Here is a 16,379-nt window from a genome sequence, read left to right as displayed (position 1 = left end):
GTCCTTCTCCGGCTGCTTTCAGGAAGAGGTGAGTAAATACAAAAATACTTTTTAATTTACCCGGTAAAGCCCACTGAGCTATACAGCTCTTTTTCAGAAGCCACCTGGCCACAAATGACAGCTTAACAAAGTGGCTTGTCACGTGGAAATTTAAGCCAGCCAAATTATTTAAACGCACGTTGATTCTAAATGTGGAGGGGAAATGTGGAGGGAAAACCCGGACGACCCGGAGAAAAATCCACGGTGAGAACATGCAAACTCCAAATATACAGGTGTCAGGGTTGAGATCGAAACCACGACCTCCTTCATACCAGGCAAGGGAGTCAACATCTCGCCTCCACGGCTCATTAACATATCTCAGGAAGGCATGATGTATCACTATGTGCCGGAGGTAATTCCAAGCAGTTGGTTTCTGATAAATAATGAAAAAAACTTTGAATACGTATCAATCCTGCTGCAGCCTTAACAGTTAAATATAATGGAGGTGACGTCTTGGGCAAGGGCCCTCTTTTATTATTTTATATGCCATGAAGAAGGGCCATTGCCTGAAACGTCACCTGTCATATAAATATCCTTTTAAGGCCACAGCATTATTTATGAGTGAGTTACGCTTTTTGTGTGCTTGTGCACCACTGCCAATACAGCAGCATCACCAAATAATTTGTTCAATAATGGACTGACCTCAATCCTGGACTCATGTTCGCGCGGTTTATGTATGGTTATGTATCCAAGGCAGAGGATGATTATATCACTGATGTCCGAGAAAGATCAAGCCAGCTCGCGAGAAAGCTTCCCATAATCTGTCGTGAATGCAGATTATTTTGGATTAAGAAACATTTCCTGTTATCCTTGTCTGCAAACTAAGCTTTGTCTAATCTCTCACTCAAACACTGCTGCCCTTTATCCAACAACTGACCCGTTTCTGAACATCACACACATCGGATTTGGTACAAAATTAAGCAGAACCCACCAGTGATGGTGACTTTGCAGGGAAGCTTTCATTCAGCAGTGTGGATAATGGCTCAATATGAAACGAGGCATGAATTGCTTTGTTTTGACAAGTGATAAAAGTAATTTGAAAAGTGGATTGAGATTAAAAGAACATTCTGCATGTGTTTTTTATATGTTAAATCATAAAATAATTGGCCAATACATCTATTCCAAAAAAATATTAAATAAATATGAATCAAGATAACTTGACTATTTACTGAATATACCTTAATTTGCAAAGCAAACTACAGTATATCACATGCCACTGGAGAACCGCCTTCTTACAGACTCGTGACTTTCCTGCATGGATAAACAAATCACATTTATTTATTTATTATTATTATTTGCAAGTTTCAGATTTCAACATTGTACTGATAAAACCATCAAAATTTTTTCATCAACTTTGAAAAGGCCCATGCTGGCAATGCACTTGTTTCTGGGAAAGCGACATTTGGGTGGACGGTGACCTGTGCCGTTTCAAGGAATCTGAATTTGAATGAAGCAGCAATGGCCAGTTGTGTCGTGCGCCGAGTGCCAGAAGTCTCGCTGCTTAGCCAATCGGCAGGGCCCTTTGCAAGATGGAGTGTTTCTAAAGTGTGCTCCTGAAACCACATTTTATTCACATTACTGTGAACTGCACACATTAAATGTTGACTCAAACTTTCAAACGGGTTAGTCGAACATTTGTAGAGTTCTCCAGCAGACTGATATATTGCCTGAAATATTGCTTTCAAGCTGATTAAAATTCATGGCAGGTAATACCGAGTATATTAAATAGTGGTATATTGCATAAACCCAAGCTAACCTCTTTGGGGGAGAGTGCCTGGTGCAACTGTGATTGATGTGGAGGAATTACTGTCGAAAGTTCTGTGGATTGGAAGAAGGCTTACTCCAAAAGAGTAATAAACAGAGTTTATAGTGTCACCTTAAGTCCCAGGCTTTTATGGTGTAACAGTGGAATCACGTGTAAGTTCATGCTTTGATGGGGTTTGGCAGTAGTCTGCAGTAGACTGCCAAACTCCAACAAGAGGTTAGCCCATAACACTATGTAACACAATTTTTGTTCCTGGGTAGTAAGTGTTATTTCATAATTGCTTATGCCTCAAAAGTACAGAAAATGGCTATTACTCAATGAAAAAAATAGCTAATTTGTGTCTTTTCGTTCTCAAAAGTCAGAAAAAAAAACATATGAATCAAAATTTACATGTATTTATACCAAAGTAATACAAAAATGACTACAAAAGATTTAGAAGTGAGTAGTTTTTCGAGATTTACGATTATACTGCTAAATCACGAATCAGCCCCCAAATGGAGTCTCCCATCATGTTCTCGTTATACTGTCCTTGTTAGCGGCGTTCAAAGTCCAGCATATCCTTATGTAAGCGTTCGCCTTGCTCCTCCGAGTACGCTCCCATGTTCTCCTTGAATTTATCAAGATGAGCATCAAAGATATGGACTTTGAGAGACATCCTACAACCCATTGTGCCGTAGTTCTTCACCAAAGTCTCAACCAGCTTCACATAGTTTTCGACCTTGTGATTTCCCACGAAGCCACGAACCACTGTGACAAAGCTGTCCCAAGCCGCTTTCTCCTTACTAGTGAGCTTTTTGGGGAATTCATTGCACTCCAGGATCTTCTTTATTTGTGGTCCGATGAAGACACCGGCTTTGACCTTTGCCTCAGACAGCTAAGGGAAGAAGTCTTGAAGGTACTTGAAGGTTGCCGACTCCTTATCTACAGCTCTGACAAATTGTTTCATAATGCCCAATTTGATGTGCAGTGGTGGCATCAGCACCTTCCGGGGGTCCACCAGTGGCTCCCACTTGACGTTGTTCCTACCCACTGAGAACTCGGTCTGCTGTGGCCAGTACTGCCTGTGGTAGTGTGGCTTGGTGTCCCTGCTGTCCCAAAGGCAAACATTGCAAGGAAGCTTGTTAAAACCGCCTTGGAGACCCATCAGGAATGCCACCATTTTGAAGTCTCCGATTACCTCCCAGCCATACTCATCATACTTCATGGCGTCCAGCAAGGTCTTGATGCTGTTGTAATTCTCTTTGAGGTGCACCGAGTGAGCCAGGGGAAGAGATGGGTACTTGTTACCATTATGGAGCAGCACGGCTTCGAGGCTCCTGGATGAGCTGTCAATGAAGAGGCGCCACTCATTCTGGTTACAGGTGATTCCGATTGCCTCGAACAGACTGGTCACATTGTGGCAGAAGCAGAGCCCATCTTGATGGGTGAAGAAGCTGCAAAAAGGTTGGTGACGCTTCCTCTGATCTGCGACTTGCACACTTTCATCCAACAAGTTCCACTGCTTGAGCCGAGACGTCAAAAGCTCGGCATTGGACTTGGTGAGACCAAGATCTCTGATCAAGTCGTTGAGGCCTTTTTGGTTGGGGGAGTATGGGTTTCTCTCCTCAGCTCCACCTCTGAAATTGTCATCTGGATCTACAACGTCTTCCTCGCGCTCTCTGACTTGCTGCTCTCTTCTAAAGACGGCTGCTCTCTCTCGGGAGGAGTGGGTACGAGGAGCTCATGGCAGTGTGGCACCGGGGCGATGGATGAAGGAAGGTCCGGATACGTGATAGCAGGTGCATTCTTGCCAGTCCGACGTTTGGAAAGGTCCACCATGCAGAAGTAGCAGTTGCTTGAGTGGTCAGTCGTTTCCCGCCAAATTCCTGGGATAGCGAACTTAATGGCTTTCTTTTCCCTTCTGTACCATCCAACAAAAATAAATTTATTTCACCCATAATTAATGTGTAAGAGATTCTCGCAACATTTTTCATATTTGATATATTTTTTCAATACATTGAAAATTGTAAAACATTTAAAAATGTAAAATTTTTACAAGTTAATATTTTTTTTTACAAATTTTATAACATTAAATTCCGAGCAACAATTGTCAATCTTACCTTCCAGAGTTGTTTTGCATTGCTCGCAGGCATGCCGAAATATTCCTTTTAGGCCTCACACATCTTAGCAGATGCTTCCACAGAGTACGTTTTCGCTCTTGTCTTGATAAATGGCCGCAGACATAGTAATATGCGTCTGCCGGATGCTTGCAGCCTCTTGATGCCATCTCGGAAAAATGCAGATATGTATCCACTTTGGCAGCTGGAAATAAACTGAACTGGTGGGCTTAAGGACCCTGTATTTATACTACTATTTATTTTACTGGAAAGTTCTAGAATGTTCTAGAAATTACTCCAAGTTTACTCAGCACTGAATCTATCTGGAATGTTCTGGAAAATAGGTAAATTTCAAAATATCAATGTCCTGGTCACAAAAGCAAAGTTTGTGGAGAATAATAGCCATTTTCTGTACTTTTGAGCCATAAGCAATTCGGAAATAACATTTACTACCCAGGAACAAAACAAAATTGTTACAGAGTGTATAATCAGAGACACTTGGGACTGGATGACAACACGAGAAACGCATATTTTTATGGACCAATATAGAAAGGTCGCTGTAAAATCTAAATGCTGTAGTGCTGGAAATTGCCAGTCTTGTTATATCCTTTTTAGTCCGACGAATTTATGAGGTCCTGTCAAAAATGTCAGAATTAATGAACGGCACTGTATTCCATCCAAAGCACGTGCACATACGTGTGCACTGGAAGGCGAGTAGCATAGAATAAAAATACCTCAACCGATTATTATTGTCCACTGCCCACGAAACATCGCACTGCAGCAGCCTATAGAGCACCAATTATACGCATGGTGATCACCCATTCGAGCACTATCCAGGCCTGAACCTGCTTAATTTCCAAGATCTTGCGAGCGCGAGCGCACTCCGCACACTCCGATAGGCATCCAAATTAGTTGAGGTCACGTGGGGTCCCCTCCTCCTGCACCGGCAACATCGCTGCTCATGATTGTGCAGGCTTCTGGAAGCCGTCCTGGAAGACTTCGGCTGAATAACTCTCTCTTTCAGCTGTCTCGCCGCCATCTGTGATTCCACGTCCTCGGTGTCTCTGAAAAGAGGTTCCCTTCGAAGCAACATTTCACGAGTCGCATTCGCCGCGTGCGCTGCTGTAATGCGGCGAGTGTTTTCCGAGTGTGACCTCTCCAACGTAGCACGAGGCGTCTCGTTGGATCGAGTCTTGTCTCTTGCACGAAAACTCGCAAGGTGCACAAGCTCGTCTTGACTGGTAGCGGGGCGGCGGGGTTGTGTGATTGGCCCTGCTGAATCACGGGACCCTGTGAACAATGAGCTAGTTGTCGACTCAATCAATATAAACTAATCTATACTATTTACACTTTCTTTTTTATTTAGAATGTAAGGCCCACTGAGCTATATAGCTCTTTTTCAGAAGCGACCTGACCTACAAATGGTCGCTCAACGAAGTGGCTTATCACGTGGACATTTCCAGCAGCCAAATACTCTTCACACATGTTTCTAAAACCAACTTACTTGGGGAACACGCTTAGGAATGTCTTAGGCGGCAGCTCCCCGACCCGTTTGCCTGCCATACATCTTGCTGTGTGCTATAGCGCACATAGAGCACAACAAGTGTGCACAGGAAGGCGTCCAAGCACACGGGTTCACCAAATTCCATGCAACAAATGTAAAGCAGCTTCAGCATTGCTCGTGCACACCCTCAAATGCGGTCCTGGCCGAGGAATCACGTGTGATCGTGCCCCACGTGATCGCCGCTAAATTATTCGTCTCACGTAACCCCCCCGCCCCTCCCCCCGACATTGTGACGTGTGCCCCTGGCGGTACACGTGACGCCACAAAGTAAACCACAGGTTGGGAACCATTCCATGTCTGTTTTCCTTTCAAATTACGAATTAAATCAACGCCCCGAGGACTTGTTGGCTGAACCTCATGCTGGGTCTGAACATCAAGTGTATCCCTTGCTTAATACTCATCACCTTCGCATTTACACAGCTCGTTTCGTGCTTAATCCGAGTTGTAATTCGCACGACGCTTCTTCTTAGAGATGTTATTTTCTGATATTTAAAGCGGGGATTGTTTGAGCATAAAATGCACGCTGCTGGAGGTACTGCACACCCAGATACCTTTATTAGTTTTATTTAACGTGCACTCTGTGCACTTAAGCCGACCGCTCGTTTGTGTAAAAATTACAACTTGACTGAAGTTAACTGCGTATTTCCGAGGTAGTTCGTGAAAGCCGACTCTTTCCGGTTTTCTTTCTTGTGTCGATTACATTTGTTGAATCTGGCATCACTCAGGAAGCTTATGCCATCAGCACGTGCCTTTGAACCATTGCCGAAGCTGTAAAAGCGGCGTTACTCGTGTCGAGTCATTGGGCCCCTGACAGGGCCGTCCATAGAGTGGGGTGCGGGGCCCGGGACAACTCACCCTGTGTGGGCTCGCCCCCCATAGCGTGCCCCCCCCCCCCAAAGCGCTGGGCCCGGGGCGGTCGACTTGACTCGCCGTATCCCAGGGACGGCTCTGCTCCCCACGGAAAGTTTTGCCCACCCAGGTGTTCCCACCGCCCACCGATGACAGATTTATTTTGCAACGTTGAGGCTGTTGGCGGATATGCAGCGATGGATGGAGGGACACCAAACTAATGAGCCATGCTCCTGAGGACAAAACATGTTTCAGCTTACGAAAAAAACTATTAGGTTTGTATTCAGTGCATCCTTACACATTGGACAATCTTGGGGAAATAGCTTTAAATAGCTATAAATGCCACTTAGTGCCGAAGCTATTAGATCCATTTCAGCAGAGCCAGAGGTTGGCCGAGGGGCTTAATTCCCACAAGATGTGACCACAGTGGCAAAACATTCCAAGAGACCATGTTCGGCTCTGCCTCCAAATGGTAGAGATAACGCAGTGACTGGGAAACCAGCCAGGCTGCTTTGATCATCATCTCCACTCGGTACTTCTGCTGCCATGCAACATCTCACGGAAGACCCTGTTGATTGCTGGTTAGTCATCGGCACAAGGCTGTGCCTGGATCAGCTATACTTCGAGATAAAAATAGAGCAAAAATTGCGTGGCTTAAAAAAAATCCATTATCTCTGAGAGACCAAGTACGAGAGGTTGATAACCGCGTTAATGCCTTGCCGACAATGCGGTTTGTCGAGGTTAGTTGCTGTCCAGGCTGTCGCACTGATAGCGGATACTAAAGCCTTTGGATCCGGGAAGTGCAAGCCAAGAAAAACAAAGTTCAAACTCGCGATGATGTCAGCTGGACAAAAAAAAGAAACCAAGAAAACTTGCTGGGGTGTTCCATTTCTTGAGATACCCAAGGCCGACCTTAAACGCTGCAGGCTGCTGCAAAAAGTGAGCCATTGTGTTTCTAATATAACCTCATGAGTTGGGAGAAACTATTTGGACCGCACATGAAAAGGAAGGCCAACATATAATCAAAGCCCGAGCCACGAGTAAATCCACAAACTTTTACGTTTGTTTGTGGTCTGAAGGACCCTTGCGTGGATTTTTCCTCTGCTTCTCTACGGACACCCAGCAGCTTAGCCCTGTTTACACGAAGCAGTGTGGGTCGCTTTTATCTACGCTCCAATTCTGTCTGCTGTCTGCCCCCTTGTTCATATTTTGCCCTAGGCAATGAACTGAATATACGGCAACACAATTCAAACCAACTAACCAAACTTTGGCAACTGGAGCGTGAAGATGTAAAGGTAAACCGGAGATGAGAATGTTTGATGGAAAGACCAAAACAAGAGGAAAGGGAGGGAGGGAGGGAGGGGGAGGGTGGAATAGAAAATCCATTGCCTTTGTTTTTATAACCTGTAGACAAAACAGCTTCGCATGCAAGGCGGTATGGTTCCGGCTAACGAGATGGCGCGCTGTGCTTTTGTTGTTGACGTTGGAAGAGTGCCCCGGATTCTCATCATGCGGGGCGCTTGCGGTGTCAATTGAGGTGGCACCGGCGGGTTCAAATGCCGTGAAGTGTGGAGCGTGTGTCATCGTGCTGATAAGCCACGCGCGCTTGTGTGACTGTGTCGGCGGCAGGAGCCAGTCGCGCCGCTTTGCGCGTGAATACAAACACGCAACACAACCACAAAAAAAAACACCCCGGAATCAGAAGCCCTACAAAGGACACGCTTGTTCGCCGTTGTCTGTCCCGACCGATGGGAATCTGTCACGACGTTCGTAATTGGTGCACGACGAGCCGTGCTGTAACCCACGGCTGAATTCATAACATAACAAATAATTAGCATACAAGCGAGAGAGAGCATACTATCTTTATATTTTTTTTAACAAGCTGTTTACGTGCGAAACACCACCTCAAAATATCAGAATACGCCGTTGTTATAAATATATTTTTTTGTACATACCGAACTGCGGCAGATAGCATAAACACACTGCGCCAGTGGAAAGTTTGACACGCGAGACGCTGTCACGGTCCGGGCCAAGTCTCGCCGGGTGCAACTCATCAAGAGCTCACGGCCAGACGCGTGGACTCGCTCTCGGCCCAAACGGCAGCGCGTGCTCGGAGCAGACTGCTCGAGTGGACACCGTCAAAACCATTTGACGCCGCCATCCAATTGCACTGCGGAGGCGACGCAAGAAGATCCCTGGCCTCGATCTTCCGCGAAGCTTCTTGGGGGGTAGGGGGGGGTCACGACTCCCTGAACCGCATCCGCTGGACAAACTGCGGCAGCAAGCAAACGCTTGACGCTTGGCGCACGAATGGAAATACTAAAAGCTCTGTCGGGTCGCTGTGCCGCTGCTTTAACACGGAACAGTTATCTGGCTCAACCACCTCACTGTAACATGACAGTTGTTGTTCTCCATCAGCATCAGCCACCCGAAGAAGAAGATGAAGAAAGAAAGAACCAAAGAGTATGGATCCTTGCAGTCACGAAAACTTCAAATCTAGAAAGAAGAAGAAACCCACACGCAATGTAGATAAAGGCGCAACCTTGCAATGCCCGCACCAAGAGGTGGCTATGGAGTAGCCCCTCTTGAGATTTTAGCCTCATCTGTCAAGCTGCATAAAACGCCTTGATAGAGACAGAGGGAACCCACACTTTACCCCACCGCATGTGCCACCTACCGATTTACTGGCTATTAAAAATGGTATGTGCAGGTTGACCTTTAAAGACCATCGTATGATTTAAAGGCACCATAAATTGTGTACGTGGTACAAATGTACGTGTGTGTGCTTACACGCATACTGTGTTGCCGAAGTGCGCTGCGAACCCGGTGACCCAAGTTCGATTCTCGCTCACGACCAGTAACAGTGGCCTCCCCTAGGTCGACTCAGCCTCAAATGGGTACCTGGTGTGGTGTGTGAACATCGCCACTCGGGAGCTGGCCACCCACCTCCTCGTGTGCCGTACCGGCCTTCATATATGCTCGCTTAACAGCACTTGTCCCAACATTTTGTTGAGGCTATAAGGGCGATCTTTCTCTTTGTATCGCACATAATGAGTGGCGAGGAAGCTTTAGGAATCAGATACTGATCGAGAAATGCGCTAAATGTGGAAGCCCCGTAATGATTTACGGGGCTTACGTGTGATGGATGCATTGATGTGAAGGGTGACTGCGTTGAGAATATACAGCACCACGCGAGTGCGTGTTGACTTCCGATATCCATTCTCAAAGCGTTTGTCTTCTAAATACCCAGGCTGAGATCTTGACTCCGCACAGCCCTTCCGATTGCCAGCGGAATGTTTCCACTGCAACGAATGTCAAAACAGGTGCATTATAGCGCATTGATGGTTAAGGGCGACTTGGCAGGATGAAGATCTTCAAGTCTCTTGCAGAACAGGAGATGAATCAAGCTTTGGCACTGACTTTCACCCGGATCGTCTGTTGTGAAGCTCTGCGTGGATCGCAGACAGTTGGAAACTGTACCAGTGAGTGAGATTTAGGACCTCCAGACTTGGAATGAAAACATCATCTTGCAAACAGGAGCAATTAGGCGCCCTGCCTTCAACAGCAACAACAACAAAATGCTGCCCATGGAACCACTCCTGGAACCGATCAGTTTGCATTTGCTTTCATAGCGCGAAGTGGTTTGTGTAATTTTTTTTAGAACAAACGCTTTGCTACGTCAACCCACGTTTGATATCTCCAGCTTGTGGCAGCAGCATTTTTTTTTAGAGTGGGTCGTTGATCGGGGGGTGGGACGTTCATACATTTCTATGACCGGACTATTTGAGAAAAAGTTGATCGGAGTATTTATAAATCCCAAGGTGTTGGCACGTTCCCTTCTCTCTCTCAGGCACTCCGTGGCTCCCACGGGAGAGTTGTTGATGCATATGTAGAGGTGCTAGACACTCTATTCGGTAACCCGCGGGGCCACTATGTATCAGAGGGGCAATGCAGTGTTACCGCTCTGGGACCAACGGCCGGGGTCAGGGAGAGGTGAGAGCGGATCGTAAACACGGATTCCCGCCAGACCAACGGCCAAGGGTCAGACGAGGTAAAAGAGGATCGAAAACACGGTTTGTAAAGAACCAATCAGAGGGTCCTACGAGGGAGCGTGTGATTGGATAAGGACCGTTACAAACGGGTATAAAAGGGCGACGCGCGGGGAGCGGACCGCCAGTTCTCCTCGCACGAATACCGCAGCCCGGGCTGAAGAAGCTAGGACCCTGGACCAAGCCTTCCAGCTCTTGTAAGAGCTGAGGCTCAGTGTTCCAGTGGTCAAGGGGAGAATATGTCCTGGCAGGCAGACCCTGGCTCCCCAGCCTTCCAGCTCTTGTAAGAGCTGAGGCTCTGCGCGACCAGTGGTCAAGGGACCCACCGAGCCAGTGGTGGGTCAAGCTCGCCTCCCCTAGGTCCCAGCCAGAGGACGCTAGGGTCGCGGGTAGACTGGGAATAGCTCCCGTCAGTTCGGAGGCTGTACCTCCCTAGGCTAGCAGTCAGAGCCGTGTATAGGTCCCGCCAGGTACGGAGGCTGTACCTCCTTAGGCTACGGGTGAGGGAACCGTATATCCCTCTGTGTGTGTACAGGGACTGTGTCGAAAGAAAGACAATAAACCAGTGTGTGCCTTAAAGGAGTTTATTCATCTGTTATTACGACACTGCACATACGATTGAAATGAAGTCATCACGTGCCTCCACTGCACACCTCGAGTTGTGTGAGGGCAGGACATCTGTCCACTTGCAGTTGCCCGGGAGGAAGCACAGCACGTTCGGGCGAACGATGGCACGGTCTAACGCAATTCGAAGCATTTAACATGGTTCTTACAAATTGCAACAATCGCTCTGGCTCTTCTCTCTTGACCAACTCTGGTGAAAATTTGCCGTGTTTGGACAGTCCTAAATATAATTGACATGCACATGTCTGTCTTGCCGTTATTTTTTTGTATACATATTCATATTTTTCGTCAGAAGATCCAAAGTTCAAAGGGAACTGAATGCGGTCTCATGAGGAAACAGTGGTAGATTAATCAATAAAACATAAACATACATTCGTATTAAGTTTTGTTGACGTTGTACAAACTAAAATTTTAATTCATGACTAAACTAAATAAAAACATTTACTATCACTATAGCTTATGTTTTATTGAGATATTTTTAAATGTCCCACAAGATCTGATGTCAGTAACTGGACTTTGGTGGCCAACCCCCAACTCCCTCAGTGTCTTGACAGTGCTGACATTTACACACCGCACCAGGTACACGTTAAAGGCTGAATCGACCTAGGAGAGGTCCAGGACCAGTTCAAATATTCACCACTAGTGCTATTATAGCTTTAAACATATAATGAACTCCGTTTTAAAAAGCGCATTTGAAATTAATAATCTCAAAGCGCTGAATATCAGAGGTATACCATATCCTTTGGATCATAGACGCACTTTTCCCAATTCCATATTAAAACGAATGTGTGTGTGGGTGCGCGTGACCAGATTAGTTTAACTTTATTCACGTCGGGCACAAGCTTGGGGTGCTTCTGGAGCGTATTTTAATCTGGAGAGTATGGCATATACTAGTCGAAACAATATGTACCTATACTATACATATCCACATATAATATATTCATATATATTGTATGTATACTCTATACACCTATCGTGTGTATGTATATATATACTCCTAATTTTTCACCATCTACTTTCTACAGAGTTACATGCATAGATCTTCTCCAATTCCACATCATGTGGATCATGTGCAATTGGAGAATATGCAAATGTCGAGCACTTTCGAGTGACGACACCGTTGAAATGATGATGATCATGCTCCGCTGTGAGTGGAGGAGCCTGCGCGTCTCGTTCCCTGTGTTGTGTAGGGTTGCGTGCCCGATCCTGGGCCCTATATATCACCTACTATAATCACTCAGAAATGTCTGTCCGTCCCGCGCATGACGTCACTCCACATGCCGCACCCCTCCCCTAATTAATAATCATGAGTGGATGACGTCACTCCACATGCCGCACCCCTCCACGATAAACATTAGCGGGTGACGTCACTCAAAATGGGGCAAGCCCCACTCATTAATAATCATGAGCTGAACAATTTTTCTATTGAATATTTCAGATGTACTGCAATATACACCCGTCCTTGGACGGACAAACAGGCTAGTATATGAAAAAAGGCCAGCCTTTTCCCCCCATCGTCCTCAGTGATAGTGTATAGGAGTAGAGTGAGCAACCATGAGAGGGGGTACAGAGGGAGGTGCGAGTGAGTTGACAGCGGAGGATGACATCATGTCACGGGTGCTGTAAGGGGGTACCTTCGGGAACAAAGGGGTTCCGAGTTAGGGGGAGCTGCCGCCCAAGGGGTACTTAAGGGGGACCCCGTGACGAAGGCGTGGTCGTTGTGGGAGCCCGGAACAAGGGTCGGCTGCAGGAGGTCTCTCCCGCTCGTCGTCGGACGGTGTTGGCTGAACCCCCGTCCGGGGCAGACGAGTGCGAGAGCCAAAGTGGATAGCCGAGAGCGGGGCTCCAAGTATTCAGTAAGGATCGGCTTAAAGAGAGTGGGTTCTTCTCTCCTCGTTGCCGGGCGGTGTTGGAGAGCCCAAGGGATAGCTTAGGGTAGGACGACATAGAGTTTTGGGGTCCAGGGTAAGGACCAAGAAAAGAAAGCACCTACCCCTGGTGTGAGCTTGAGTGCTGAACGTGATAGTGTTAATAAACGGCAATCGGCCTTATAGTAAACTCCGTCTCTGCGTGGTTCTACTTCACAACAACAGTATGTCAGTGCATTCCGTCTATGTGTGGTACTGCCCGTATTCTTCTGATAAGGTATGTATGTTGACGCAGCCTAGTTGAAGCACGTGCTATTGTGTAGCAACGTGTAAACACTGCAGAAGCTTGTTGAGAGGGTTCGCGATGCCTTCTCGATAGCGATTGTCGATGCGGGGTCTGGAGGAAGTTTCTTCTTTTTTTGGCGGAGCCTAGCAGTGGATAGCAGAAGGCAATGGTTAAAAAGACGACGCACTTGGGAGGTTTTTGTTTATTATGCTGATTTGTGTTGAAAGTTGGAAATCCATTGCAGAAAGCAGACATTACATGTGCTGGTGATTTTGTCATTTTGTTCATCGGGAGTTTGCTTTTCTTAAAGAAAGATACTTGACATTGGAAACTCCCGTTTCGGTTGAACACATTGATGCAATATTGCATTCGTAGCATCTGGTCTTCAAAGTTCGTTCGGAGCTTTGCTTCGTGTCCACGAGTTCTCTCCATCACTCACAATCATCACTCGCAGTACACGAAGTGCTCGTGTGTATAAAGCATATAGATGAACCGAGTCCTCTATTCTCTCTTTACCGCATCATTTGAATTGTATAACATTTGACAGCTTCTCGTCTTTGTACTCTTGCACTGAAACCTGTCTGATCGGTTTACTGTAGGCAGGGCATCACGACGGAATCAACGACGCGGCGGTCTGTGCGTGGCCTGTTATGGTCTTCTGGAAATCATAGGGCGCTCGGAAGGGTTATAAAGCACAAGATTGATGAACGGCATACCGCCCTGCTTTTCTGGGCGTTCTTAAAATACGACGCTGTTTACTTTACCCCACGTCTTAAATTAAAGCAAACGGCGATGCTCCTGTAAGCCGTTACATCGCTTGGAGCAAAATCTTAAGTGGAGCGAGCATTTCTCGATGAGAGCGATATTTGTGTGTGTGTGTGGCAATTATGAGTGTTGTGGTGTGACGTGTTTGGCACCCGCTGTGTGCAATAGACCCAGTAACTGATCTCTATCCAGGCCGGGGTGAGAGTGTGATGGATTAATTCTTGGCGCGGCATCAGCGCCGTGTCTCTAAGTTGGTGACAGCGAGCGTCTAGCTTGTGGTGAGTTACAGGTGCTTGTACAGAGGAGCACTTTATTTATACAGCGATCACGCAGTTTCCAAACTGCCAAAGCCCTTGCCGAGGCATGGAGACGAGTATTTGGCGGCACCGCAGCAAGCCCATCTGCCTCCTGTTAAGAGATACTGCATAATGAATGCCGAAAGTAACCAGAGGAGCAGGGTTATTAAGCACCCACTCCCACAGGCATCTGCCAAGAATTCCCTGGCAGTAAAACGATAGCAGCTGAGATCTGTATCTCTCCCCTGATTGGGCAATCATCTTTAAAAAGCGGATGGCACTGGAAAGTGAAACGTGCACATTGCGACGCTTGTATAATTGCAGGAAATGTTAGCATTGGAAACGTTGTTTCATCACACCATTTATTTCTTCTGGCACGGACTTTTGTTAGTACAGCCGCACTGGGGTATAACAAAAAAAAGCTTAAATATATACACGTGCACAATAAGCTATTTTTGGAGGGGGGGGGGGGGCAATCTTTGTCAGCCTAAACATGGAAATGTTGTTACAGAATCCCAAACAGAGCTGAGTTGAAATGCAGCGAGGCGGAGATGAGATTTATAGGTACTGATTGGAATGAATCTCATTTTCATTTGTTTGGTCCTTATTTTGCATGTTGATAAAGTTAAATAAATATCGTGGTTTCCACTGACACGAGAAAGGAATAAACAATATTAGCATTACAGACTGCTCCAGCGTAGAAAGCTATACGTTTGTTCATACAATTTTAAATATCAAATATGTACTCTAAAGAATTGAAAAATATGTTTGCCTTTAAATTTTCCCAGAAGGCACCGCGTTCTTTTATAAGAGGGTATTTTTTATGTTTGGTAAATTGTTCAATTGTTTACTTTTGATCATTTTAACCCCTGAATTTTATCATCCTTTTGCAATCCGCATCGTGTCACAAGATGAAGAATCCATCGGGAACTCTGACAGAGAAAGGTCCGCAAGCAGATATCACAGAACTACTTCTGAAATCTGTTGCAGTGACATTCATACTACGTGGCAACACTTTCCTACCTGCACACCTAAGAGTAATGTTTATCGCATCATAGCCAAAGCCATGTTTTTTAATTCTCAGAGCTGGAATATATTTTTGTATGTGGTGTCATTGGTAACTTGACTGAGAATATCAACTCACGACACTTGAGAACCCAGTTTAATCGTGGGCAGATGCCCAGAATTCAACACAGGAGCTCAGTGGTGCCAGTTCAGTGCTCTGACCTCCTGAACTACCCAGCCCTACCTTAATGAGCCCCTTATTTCATGTGGGAGGAAACTAGAGAACCAAAGAGAAAACACTGTCTCAATGTGACTTTGACTCAAGTGGTCTCAGCCTGCAGCTCAGCTCTTCCCAGGGCTTGTGGCAATTTCTCAATTAACATTGGTTATTATTCTCACGATACATTTGTTCAAACTTACGTGCATGCATAAATAGTTTACAACTTCATGGGGGAGTGGTGGTGCAGCTGTTCACGGCACTGAGTTCTGAACCCGGAGCCCTGAGTTCGTTCCCCGGATATGGGGAGGATAGATGGGGAGGGATATCTGAATCGATTCAAGGCCACTCCTTCACCGACCTGCATTTAACCGGCCTGACGAAGTATGGTCAGACAACATAGACGTAGGGGAGCACCTTTGGTCCAACAGTAAATTGACAAAGGGCTGTCAAACATTTTAATCATTTTGTTCATAAGACCAAATGCCGACACCATGTGAATTCCTACATTTGAATGAATGTAAACCGCACCTCGTATGAGATTTGTACAACACGTTTGGTGGGATCGAGGAAATGGGTAACCGTGACATTATTTTGAGCATCTAAACAAGGTGTCATTGAGGAAGGCAACATTTTGACGAGCCAGACACTCGATTGTACATTTAGGTTCGGCCCAACATCTTAGCATTCCGTCTCACAATATAAGAAATGCTTTTGCGCTCTTTAAGCTCTTCACGCATGTATGTGTGTCAGACGCACTCCCTTGCTGCTTTCCCTGATACTCCATTCAATATATTCCACAGCCTTAGATGTAATGTGACCTCTATTACAGAAAGCCATTGGACTGATTCTCTTTAGCAGCACCACTTTGATGTAGAAGCCAAACACTTGTTTGATCTCTTTTTTTATGCGTTTGTCCAAATTGGGATTCTGAAAGAAATGAAACCAAAATCAAA

Source organism: Lethenteron reissneri, chromosome 18 (assembly GCF_015708825.2).
Source record: "Lethenteron reissneri isolate LAM-NWPU_2019-01 chromosome 18, ASM1570882v1, whole genome shotgun sequence".
Taxonomy (NCBI): domain Eukaryota; kingdom Metazoa; phylum Chordata; class Hyperoartia; order Petromyzontiformes; family Petromyzontidae; genus Lethenteron; species Lethenteron reissneri.
Note: the sequence above shows the minus strand (reverse complement) of the source record.